This window comes from Astatotilapia calliptera, chromosome 22, assembly GCF_900246225.1.
Source record: "Astatotilapia calliptera chromosome 22, fAstCal1.2, whole genome shotgun sequence".
NCBI classification, from domain to species: domain Eukaryota; kingdom Metazoa; phylum Chordata; class Actinopteri; order Cichliformes; family Cichlidae; genus Astatotilapia; species Astatotilapia calliptera.
Genome location: NC_039322.1, coordinates 26,896,003 through 26,907,760, shown reverse-complemented (window position 1 = coordinate 26,907,760; position 11,758 = coordinate 26,896,003).

The following is an 11,758-nucleotide window of genomic DNA, read 5'->3' as shown; positions in this document are numbered from 1 at the left end:
CGTACTTTAAGTCTCACTGCTCGTTGTAGGCACCTTCATACGATTCACCTCCTCCCATCTCAGCCTCCCCCAGGTTACTCAGGCTCCAGCTATGTCTCCATTTTCATGTCCGCTACAAGCGTCTAGACTCCTCCTTACATTCTGCTGCGATGGGCCATAGAAGTCTAATCACCAAATACCTTAATTAAATTCTGCATATTAATAAATCATGGAATCCTTCTAATGATCTCTATTTATTGAAATGGTTAATTCAACAATGGCTGAAGCTCTTGGTGAGTGACCACTGAGTTTCTGTTTGTTACAGAAGTTTGTTACAAGACCTGCCTAGCAACATTTATGCACACATCACTCCAGAGGTGGGACCAAGTCATTGTTTTGCAAGTCTCAAGTAAGTCTCAAGTCTTTATCCTCAAGTCTCAAGTCAAGTCTCAAGTAATGTCAGGCAAGTCAGAGTCGAGTCTCAAGTCACTGGTGTAAAAGTCCGAGTCAAGTCACAAGTCTGAAACTTTGAATTTCAAGTCCTTTCGAGTCTTTAAAAAAAAAAAAAAAACGAAAAAAAGCATGTTGCAGTTATGCTAAATGTAAATATTAGACCATGTAATTTTAAAATCTGTGTTTTTCTCAACACATGACAAAATAGTGAACTTAGAAAATATACACAAATTGTGAAATTGCACCTCTTTAAAATGCAGCTCAATTAAACCTAGGTCCAAGAATAATTTTCACCGACAGTTCTGAGATAAGCTGCATGTTATTCTTGGATGCGGTTGTAGGACCAGCTTTAAAATCGCATGACAAAAATATCATACACATTAAAAAAAACTGTATCACCAACGTAGCCTGGACAACATTTGCTAGTTAGATGAAGTCAGCTATCTCATCTTAGCATATTTATATGCATATTTATAATCATACGGTTCTTGGAGTGAGTGCATACACTCATGAAGTTTAGTAACTTCAGGTCACTGCAACAAGCCCAGGTACAGTTTACCGACGGATGGGTGCAGGACCTTGAAATGCACCGTGTAGAACGAAAGACCATCGTACGTATCATAAGTTTACCAGTCTCACAAATCGTCTTCATAAATATACATTCCTTAACCGTTTATTAATAGGACCTTTGAGCTCAACGGTAATTAATTAGTAGTGGAAATAATTTCTGGTTCATCACAGAAATGTAGCAGTGACAATAATACTGTATGCTGTAATCGCACTGGACAATTAGTGATACAAAAAACCTGTTTTATCCTGTGAATAAAAGTATATGTTTTTGTCAATGTACCATAATAACAGAAGCGAAACGCAATATTGTGTCAGGACAATTCACTATTTATGCACAATAAATAAAGGAGCATAGCGCGACAATTTCTGTTCAGCGCCAGACTTGCTTGTAACCTATATCACCAATTATGTTATGAAAATGACGTATTAACTACTAAAAAACACTGACCTTCGTGTAAATGCTTGGAGCAGACTAACCTGTGAGCTGGAGTGTTCTGGGACGTTATATTTGATCTTTGAATGGCTGCAATCCAGTCCATCCGTCGCGTCTTTGTTACTTCGGAAACATGGCTCGAACAATTTCTCTTCAACGACGTAATCCGATAACAACCGATCTCTTTACCCGTCGGCTTCCCGTGGCTGTCATGCGACCGGCTATTGCAGTTAATAATACAACGGCTTCTTGACATTTTTGTGTTTCTTTTTATTGCTGTATAACTGATTTTAATTGAAAGCCTGCGTGCGCTAGTACCGCTTGCCACGAGTTCCCAGAATCCTTTGCGGTTCTACCCGTGAATGACGTCACATTTTCAATCTCTATATAATATGCATGTTAAATTTTATATTTGGGGTAAAATATCAAGTCTTTTCAAGTAAACCGGTTCAAGTCCAATTCAAGTCCCAAGTCATTGGTGTAAAAGTCCAAGTCAAGTCACAAGTCTTAGAACATTTTTTCAAGTCAAGTCTAAAGTCATAAAATTAATGACTCGAGTCTGACTCGAGTCCAAGTCATGTGACTCGAGTCCACACCTCTGCATCACTCACAAGTAGAAAAGAAGTGATAACAGTGAATGGCATAGTTTATAAAATATCCTATTCAGTCATATAAGAATGTGTTTCAAAGTGACCATTCACCTTAGTGTTCATATCATAACTCTGAGGGGAAACGAGGAGCTGGTTCTCATGGATGAGCAGGTTAAACACAGACTTTAAGTAAGTTTCTTTGTTTGTTCTCAGTCAGACTCATGATATCGAGTATGTTGGAACACAGCACAATATCAGATAATGCTCTAGTTATTCTGGATGTATTAGAGAGACTCAGAATCAAGGATAATCTGTGAAATGCAAATTTCTTTCCTGTCTAATGACTCGTGAAAATGTTTCAGGGCTTTCAGCTATGCTTTTGTGTTGTGTGGCATGTTGGACATGAAAATTAAAGTTTTCATAGGACTTGCTGTGAAAAATGAAGTAAACTCCATGAGTCAGCAGCTGGTAGAACTACTTGTAGCAGCAGTAACTGATTTATTTTCAGTACGACTTTATCAGTCTCTCACGTCTTTGTGGAGGAATTTTTGACAAACTCTTCTTTGCTTCTGTATTTGAGTTCATTTCGATTTTGTGCGCAGCTTTTTTAAGCTACCACCACAACATTTTAGTCAGGTTAACATCTGGACTTTCACTGAGCCACTGCAATACCTTGATTCTTTTTTAGCCATTCGGTTTTAGATGTGTTGCTGTGCTTTGGAATATTGTCCCATTATATTGCTGAGGAATAATTTCTCTCTGCTTTGTTCAGGATTCTGCTGATGTAGGCGAACACTTCTTCTGTGCCTAATGCACTTTGTTGAACAAGCACAGCTCCAAGTCAAACTGGTCTGTGTACACAACAGAGGATAGGTCAAGGTTGGGATGGCCTAAGATGGGAGGGGATATCAGATGTTGTTTAAGTGTCTCAAAGGAATGCTTACATTCTGTGGTCCAATGGAATTTGGCTCCTTTTCAGTTTAAAGCATTCAGCGATTCAAGGGGAAATTCTACTATTCCCAAGAACCTCTGAACAGCCTTGAGACTAGTAGGTGCTATGAAATCCTTCATACCTTTGTTTTTTCTGGATCCACCTGGATGCTTTCTGCTGATACACTGTGATCTTAATAAACTTAATTATGTCTGGAATAAATGAGCTTGACCTGCCTTAATTTGTCTAACACACACTGAAGATCCAAAAAATAACTTTGAATTTGAAAAGGTCAAAGGGACACCTGAGCGCTGTTTAGTCAATGCTGTTTTTCTGAGACTCACCTAGTAGCTAAGTTTTTTCCTTTCACAAAGAGCCCTCTGGCTGGCACCACAAAAATATAAAATAAAAAAAGGATATAAATAAGGAAGTTCTTGGACAAACCGTTACAATATGAGCCAATTTCAGCCAAACTTTAGCTGTCGGACAGATTCCCTCACATTTGAATATAGAATACTTTAGTCTACAGGGATGTTCATGTTCATTTGTAAATGGTTTAAATGCACAGATGAACTTTCATATTGACCAGAAGTCTCAAGTATATAAGAACATTTCAAAAGAAAAAGTTTAGGTTGTAATTTATGTAACTAACACAGTGTCTCCACTCTGACGTGTAGCAACAAGCTGTCTAATATGAAATGCTGTCATTTAGTGCTTTGTGTTATACCTACTTCCTTTCTGACTTTTTCTGTGCAGGAGAAAAGTGGCCAAAGCTTAACTCAACACATGATTAATATGTCCTGTTTTAGTCTACGAACGTGATCCACATTACTGTTCATATTTATTCCAGTCACAGCAGATGGCCCCGCCCCTCCCTCAGCCTGGTTCTGCCTGAGGTTTCTTCCTGTTAAAAGGGAGTTTTTCCTTCCCACTGTCACATGATTGTTGGGTTTTTCTCTGTATGTATCATTGTTGTGTCTGCCTTACAATATAAAGCACCTTGAAGCGATGTATTTTCTAAGCTGCTACAATTATTGATAGCAAAGAAGACAGTTCTACTCTGAGAGCATCGCCCGACCTTAAAAAAAGTTTTACTTTTAATGTTAGTACTCTGCAACTTCAGCTTCACAGTAGTTTCTGACATCTTCCAACTGTTGGATAATGAAAAATGCATCACCATTGATCTCTGCTCTGTTGCAAATCTTGCATAACGTCGACTCTGTTGAACAAACCGTCCTCTTTTATTTCTGTTATTCATTCTTTGTCCTACCTGGTCGCCATTAAAATGTAATCTTGACAGTTTGATACCCAACATCAAAGCTGCCAGCACCACTTCTACCCAAATGAGATGAGTTCTCCTTTCAATTAAAACTGACTCCTGACTGTTCTTTGTTGGACTTTCTCTGTTCATGATTTCCCTGTAACCCTTTCATCACCTGCTCCTCATTAATTCACCTCACATGGTGTATTTCCTCCTCTCTCGCGCTCCTGTTTTCTGACTCTGCAGCACGCTGTTGTCCGTATATTTTTCAAGTCTGTAATGTAGGCACATAGAATATAAGAATTTTTTTTTTTAATTCAGAAAACCCACCTGCACCAGCAATTTCAGCAGGTCGCTGTGCACTGTGCTGGCTTCCAGGAAGGCAGAATGAAGCCTGGGATTAACAGACTAACACAGCTTTACGTTTGCATATTTTTCCCCTCCTTTTAAATTCATGAAGTGGTCTATCCTTCCCTCTTTGCTGGATGTCCCCACTGAGATTGACTGAAGCTTCATGTTTAAAAATCATCTGCGTTTGACCCAATATTTCTGTTTGATTCTTCTTGCAAAGATTTCTGCCAACTCTGCAAACTGCTTAGTTTCAGGCCAACATCATAGTGAAGCTGGCATTTTAAAGTAATCCCTGGTAAAATCTTTTGTCTCCACTATCTTTATCGAGAATCCACATCTGCTAGTGATTAAACGGCTCAGCAGCTTTAAAAATTAGCTCAGAATCATATTACTTTTTATTAATAGACTTCTCCCTCATAGTCCGGCGAGAGAAAACTATATCTCTGTAAAATTAAAAGGGTGAATAGCCAACTGCGCAATTCAATTCTGAAATTTAATCAAATTGCCAATTAACTGTATTAGCAGGGGAGGCTACATGTTTAGAATTGATGGATCCCAGTTGCTCCCCTTCCTTGCTCTTAATGAAACTATAAGGCAAGTGAAATCTTCGGAGGATGACCTTCATCTGCTAATCTGGTAATTAACTTTGAATTAGACTTTGATGCTTAATTATTTACCTGCATATGTACAACTACATTTTCACAGATTACGGGAGTGAAGCATAAATAGAGATGAGCAAATTTGTGTACCGTGTCCTATTATTGCATCCTGCAGACATAACCACCCAGGGAGAGTAACTAAAACCCAGGCAGCTCTTACGCCCGTCCTCCTCCATCTGTCCGTCCATCCATCTCAATTCACTCCCCTTTTCTTACTTGTGCCCATCAAGACCAAGTGTCAGATGGAGGTGGGAAAAAAGCATTTATGGAAGCAAAAAAAGAAAATATCAAGGACTGGTGCTCTGAAGTTGCACAATGCTTTGCACAATGCTAACACGACATCAAAAAAGTGACAGCCTAAAAACCACTGTTATCATCAGCCACTTTTGGAGCAAAGGCTCCATGAAGTAGTGCTCTCTACTTGCTACAATATTGTAATGTTGTTATGCTCATTATGGCACATATGTATTAGTTCCTCACACATGCAGTCAGTGTGGAAACATACAGCCTGTTTTTAGTCTTAATGACCCCTGAAAGCCACATATACTCTTTAATAATATATAATTTCAGCACTTTTTTTATGCATTTCAGTACATGGCTGGACAGTTAATGACAGCTGTCATTTTGTCTGGTGTTATAAGCACATGACTTTTATTCAGCAGTGAAAGCCCAAAATCACGTGCAAATGTGATGGAAAGAGAGCCTTTTTAGGCGAAGTAAACATTTTTATAGGTGAGCATGTGAATGGATGTAATTTGTCTGCCTATTTTGCCACTGCTGACATCCCAAGCTGCATGAGTCCGATTGAGGCTACGGGACTCGCAGAGCGCACCAGCTACCTTTACAAGCTTAACTTTATGGTCAAAAATATGAGCAATCCGGTCTTTAAGTGATGACGTGATGAATCCTGCTTCCGGGCCCAAACTACTCTGCGTACTCTGCGCATATTAATGACTAACCTCGTATTGTGGATGGATTATCTCAGTTGTTCTCCTGACTGAAGTTTGGTCCGTTTACAGCATCCTGCCATGCGATTGCATTTGTTCCTGAACATCGGAAACCCTCACGTTAGCTTTTACTGAGTGGAAAAAGTTAGCGTTCATCCTCCAGCATCAATGTTTATATTATGTTAGGATAGTTTTGTTGTTAGCGATCACGTAGCATAGGGTGACCATATTTTGTTTTTCCAAAAAGAGGACACTTGGCTCAGTCATGAAGAGCTTTAATAATACAATAATGCAACTTTGGGTGACTTCAAATACATGGGTCCTCTGTCGGACTATAGGAAAACCCGGACATTTTCATCAATCTCGAAAATCCCCCCGGATGCCCCGGACAGAACGTGAAAAGTGGACATGTCCAGGGAAAAAAGGACGGTTGGTCACCCTAACGTAGCACATCATTATATACCAGCTAGCCAAACTTCAGTAATCCTACAAACGTCACTGCTGTTTACTTTTCTGTCTTCATTTATGTTGGAAGTGATAACAGAGCTGTGCGTGTTAATTTGTTTCGGAAATCTCTCAGTCAGAACGTGATATATTTAGATGGAAACTAGCAAGCTAACTTCCTGCTAACTTCTAACTCCATTAAATTTCATTAATTCTGTTTTCATGGATGCCTGGATGTTAAACTTAATTGTTACACCTGGTAAAGCAGCAACGCTGATCATTTTATTACAGATGAAAGGATTTAAACAGTTTTTCACTCTCAGTGACGCCGCAGTGATCGTGTGACTTTGGGACCTGCGGCGGAGTTTGGGCCCAGACACGGCTAATGACGTCAGACTTAAAGATCGGATTCTGGGAATAACGCTCCACCAGATGACTCTGTGTCCCCCACTGTCTGAAAGTCAAGGAAATCCCCTGTAAAGTTCAGTATCTACCTTCCATTCACGTCTACACATAGGAGGAAGCCAATGATTCCAACTCACAATATTCTTCTTATGAGATTTATGAGTCTTTGGCTTTGTTATTGGACCAGACGAACGTTTTATTCTTGGTTTAGTTACAGTATTTTGTCCTCTTCTGTAGTGTATATGTATAATGACTAAACAACCCTAATCCTACCTCCACTCAGAGGTGGATGTTAAGACGCTAAGGCTTTCATTCCATCAGTATCCTCTTTGCTTCACTGTTTTCTTCTCCTGTGGAAAGACAGAGTTTGGCTTTTTGAAATATTCATCCTCACTGCCTCACTCTTTCCCCACCTCATCCCCACCAGCTAAGATGTTGCAGATTTGTCATTTCAGGTGTCAGGTATACTTTCTTCTGTAATCCCAGGCAGCGTCAAATGAAAACCTCAGCGAAAAACAAACTCTTATTATACAGCAGTGAGCAAAAACTCTCTCCAGAAACGTCAGACTCATCAACATTAGATCTGTTGTATCTTTTCAATCCTCTGACGTCCTTTTTTTTTTAAATTAAATCTTAAATGCATCGAAAACAAGCCACAGATTTGTTTGTTTGTGCTTGATGTGAAGTTTGAACCTCTCTGTCATCTCTCTGTTGTCTTTGCATGAATAATTCCCCTATAGTCTATTCTATACTGTCTATTATTAAATAACCCTCAATTATGCAACTTAAAATGTCTTTTTCAGTCTGCACTCTTCACCGGGGCCTGTAGCCTGAGGCTGGCCTGCAGGGCTTAAACTTTCCAAAACTCCTTCACCTTTCAGTTTCTCTTACCACCTGAGAAGAAGCAGGCTGAGGCTGCAGAAGAAGCAAAGGTAAACAAGTGGAGGACAAATGCTGTGCACGTAAAGCGTCTGATTCTGCCTTGGTGTAGTTGTGTGATGTTCAGACGAGGACCACAAAGGCCCCTGACATCTGAAGAAGATGCTGTTGATTCTAAAGAGTGCCAGCAGTGCGATCTTGAAGAGGAGGGGACTGTACAAATGCATGCAGCTATGATGGTGGATTTGGATGCATTTCAGAAAAGCACACCATATGTACTTGTCACTGAGTGGATAATCCCGAGATACACAGGATCAAGGTTAATCTGTTGTTAAAAAATGAAATGGATTCAGAAGATATCAAGACCAAATATCTCTCACTCAGCACGTTCTGTGGTTTTGCCAATGCAGCACATTTAGCTGGAGGGCGAAAGTCATGATGACTTACTTGAGAGTCCAGACGTAAAGCCTGCATGGGTTTATGTCTGTATATCCTCTTTCACCTTTCTTTCACAGGCTTTCTTTTGCATGATAGAGTGGACCTTTGTAAAGATCATCTATCATTATGTGGGATTACTATTTCTTTGCATGTAGGGATCTCTTGGGATTACAGGGAGATTACTTCATATTTTTAAACCCCTGTGCTAAATCTGCCTTTATCTTTTCCATCCAACAGTTTTTGGTAAGACACTCAATCTCCTCCATCCTGACGACTTCTCAGAGAATTAATTTCTATTTTGTCAACATTAGTAAAACTTGTGATTTATGTGCATCCATCACCATTCTAGCCATTATCACCATTACCTCTGTAAGACCAAATCAGTATTATATGCTTCAGTTTGGGTGTTTTTTGTTGTTGTTTTTTTACATTTTCATATGCATTGAGCAAGACTTGCCTGTTCTCTCTCCCTAAGGATTTGAAGGAGATATAGTAGCTGTTCCATGTAGGAAACTGCACTTTATTAACAACGCACGAAGTCAGCTGAGTAAATTTGAAGGTGATATTCTGATCTGTTCTCTTTTGCCTTCTTGGAATTCCTGTATGGGGATAAATAATAGGCTTGGGAATTGTGTCTCCAACAAAGCACAGGAAGCTGGCTTGAAAGAAAGAAAGAAAGAAAGAAAGAAAGAAAGAAAGAAAGAAAGAAAGAAAGATAGATAGATAGATAGATAGATAGATAGATAGATAGATAGATAGATAGATAGATAGATAGATAGATAGATAGATAGATAGATAGATAGATAGATAGATAGATAGATAGAGTTTAATAATTAATAATTGAAAGATCTAAAAACACAAATAATGCTGATTTCCAACTGCAGACATTTTCACCAAAATGATCAAAGCTGGACAATTTAATGAAACTGGTTGTAACTCAGTGTCTAAGTGTTACACACTGAATGACTTCTCAACCGATGGGAAGGGGAGTTTTTCTTTCCCACTGTCGCCAAAGTGCTTGCCCATAGTGTGTCATCTGATTGTTGGGTTGCTCTCTGTATGTTATTGTAGGGTCTACCTTACAGTGTAAGGCAACTTGAGGTGACTGTTAATGTGGTTTGATGCTGTATATATAAAATTGAATTGAATTAAATAGAAAGAGGCACCGTGAGATGAGTGTGCACCGTCTAAAACATGCGACACTGGAAAAATGGACTGTTGGTGATCATAAAAAGTTTTGTAAAGCACCATTATTTCATTTTATTAGGGAAAATATTTCACCTTTCTAGCAGCTGTACAGTGGAGATTGCAGTATTCACTTCTATGGTTACTACTAAAGTTTGGAGCGTAGCTGCTTTCCTGTATCCTGACATTCAGAGCAGCTGCTGCAGCTCTCCACCGTGTTCGTGGTTTGGTACGTCCTGTATAAGAACACAGTGCTTCCTGTTTTGGTTAGTGAAATTCTGCACCATTGCATAACCATTAATATTTCTTCATTCAAGAAGCAAGAATTTTTTGTCCCAGCAAATTATCTGACAATTTATTAAAAGCACTAATACTATACTTTCTCGTGATCCCTGCTATCAGATGCCTTATATTGTGGAGCACTCTATACGTGAGAATAAGTATTTTTCCTCCAAATGTTGAACACTCGCTTTAACCACATCATTTTCTTCTCTTATCCTCCCACTTTGCATCTGCCCAGCTCTTTCTTGACAGCCTGTCACCCCCCACAGATATATCTAGTTTCAGGTTTCACTGACCTCTATAGTTACAGCCCAGCCCAGCTGAGAAATGATATGAATGTGTCAGGTGAAGTGTGTTCACCAGCAATGACACAAAATTGGTAGGTATTGTCTGAATCACTTTTGGAAGCCGACTTGCTATTATCCCACAGCAGAGGTTGGTCACCTTGAGGAAAGATGGAGGAAATGGGTCTCATCGAGGTGAAAACGAATAGATTTTGTGTATTTTTTCCTTCCTTTTTTCTTGTCTGCTTTCTAACCACTTAGCTGAGATATGAGGAGGCATCTTGACACTTTATGGCCTGTAAGGATGCTACAGTAAATGTCTCTGGATCAATATCATTGCCTGTAGCGCTGCACAGTACAACATCTCTCTCACTTCTCTGCTCATTATAGATGCATCTGACCCATGGGTCTACATAACCTTAAAACTGCACAAACAGGAGCTACATAAACATAATGCAATGATTTAAAGGGCACTGTGTAGAAGTTTTTTTCCCCATATTACTGACAAAATGTTTTCATTGATGGTTCTTTTAATAACAGGCTGCAGTTACAGGTGCAGTAGCATCACCTGCTGGACAAACGCACCGTGACAGAAGACAGCCAGATGTATTTATGCCCTTACACTTTCAACAGCTACAGTAATATTCAGCTGCTGCAATGCAATGTTGAAATGCAATACCCTCTTGTGGATGCTACTTAGACACATATCACACACTTAAATGGTGTTTCAGACCAAACATATGCTCTAATTATGTATCTGATCCATACTGAACTTGCACAGGAGTTGTCACCATCTTTTCATGATTCACTGGCATTTCTGTCATGGTGATTAGTATAAGGCAAACAATTTTGAATGTATATAACTCCATCTAGCAATTAGAAAAATTGTACTTCTCAGTATAACATTTTTGAAAGATTGCCAGCAGGCTGTGGTGTACACATGCTGTCGTCAGTCACAGATGAAATTATCATTTTAAGGAGATTGACATCTCAACTTTTCAGTCAACTTCTTGACTTTCTCAAATTTTCATTTATACATATTTGGAAGGCCAAGCTTGGAAGCAAATATGTAAAATATCTGAGATAACAGTCGTAGTGATGTGAGCAGATTATTCCAGAGCCAATCCACGAGAGTCATACTGTTTGATTGGTTTAGACATTAAGGATTCATGACATGACATGCTCCTTTGATGTGTAGTTAAATTCAGAAACAGAAACTTACATGTGTAAATGAAGCAGCTAGCTGTGCTGGCCTTAAGCAAATATGAAAAGTGCTTCTAAATTCTGCATTTGTTGTTAGCGTGACTACAACATCTTGGATGTTTTGGGAACAGAAGGGACAACGAAGTGGAATATGAGTTTTCAGCTCATGCTAGAAAACTTTTTCCTTTTTTTAACAAAGTTAAAAACTAATCCTGTTAATTAGTCCCAAGCAAGTACACCAAAAACAAAAATCATTCAGAAACATTTAAAACACAGTCTTCTTTGATGAGATAGTGCACACAGCAAGTAAGATAGTTACAGCAGTAAAAACACAGTTAAGAGGTCCAGCTGGTTTATCTAGGATGAACCTAGCAGATAAACCAGCTGGACCTAGCAGATCCTGGCAATCACAGCAGTCATGCACCTTACCAGTATAACACCAGTATAAGTTATAAAAACAAGTA